The sequence below is a fragment of the Antrostomus carolinensis genome, unplaced genomic scaffold (genome assembly GCF_000700745.2).
Source record: "Antrostomus carolinensis isolate BGI_N321 unplaced genomic scaffold, ASM70074v2 scaffold48208, whole genome shotgun sequence".
Lineage (NCBI taxonomy): Eukaryota > Metazoa > Chordata > Aves > Caprimulgiformes > Caprimulgidae > Antrostomus > Antrostomus carolinensis.
In genome coordinates this window covers 819-1,383 of record NW_010335971.1, presented here as the reverse complement: position 1 = coordinate 1,383, position 565 = coordinate 819, and the positions used below count along the sequence as shown (strand labels likewise).

At 48.0% G+C, this 565-nt stretch overlaps 1 protein-coding gene across 1 annotated transcript in view; it reads right to left on the bottom strand.

Annotated features, from left to right (window-relative positions):
* The window catches only part of YIPF5 (Yip1 domain family member 5), a 6,143-nt gene that overhangs the window by 5,196 nt on the left and 382 nt on the right, over positions 1-565 (bottom strand). The window lies entirely within an intron of this gene.

Here is a 565-nt window from a genome sequence, read left to right as displayed (position 1 = left end):
TATGCTGGTTTTAGGTCAGAGCCCTGGAGAAATGGACACTGCTCTCTAAAATTAAAAAGCCTAACCACAGCTATCTTCTGCTCCTAAACTACCTCGTTGAGTTATTCTTGCCACTAACCATTTCCAGGTCTGACCACAGAGATGTTAGTAAACATCTCCTAAATATTTAACTATGGCACTATGAATACAAAGAAGGAAACCCCAGAACTCCTTCTCCTTTCCCTGCCTGCCCAGCACAGCTCAGCCTCAGCACAGCACCATAAACCTTTTCAGGACACAAACAGGCATCGACCTGCCCCAGCCACCACAGGGATCACACGGGTCACGTAACCAACCAGCATCCCCAGCCTGAGACTGGATATTCACACAGGTCTCCTGAGAGCTCCCTGACCCAGAAACACCCGCCACGCTTCCCAGCTCAAGCCAGGAACCACTGCAGGCTCATTTCTGAGACACTCTGGCTGATTTTCACTCCTTGACTGAGCGACTGTTGAACTTGGTGATCTTGGAGGCCTTTTCCAACCATAATGATTCTATAACTGGAGACAGACTTACAGAATAATTA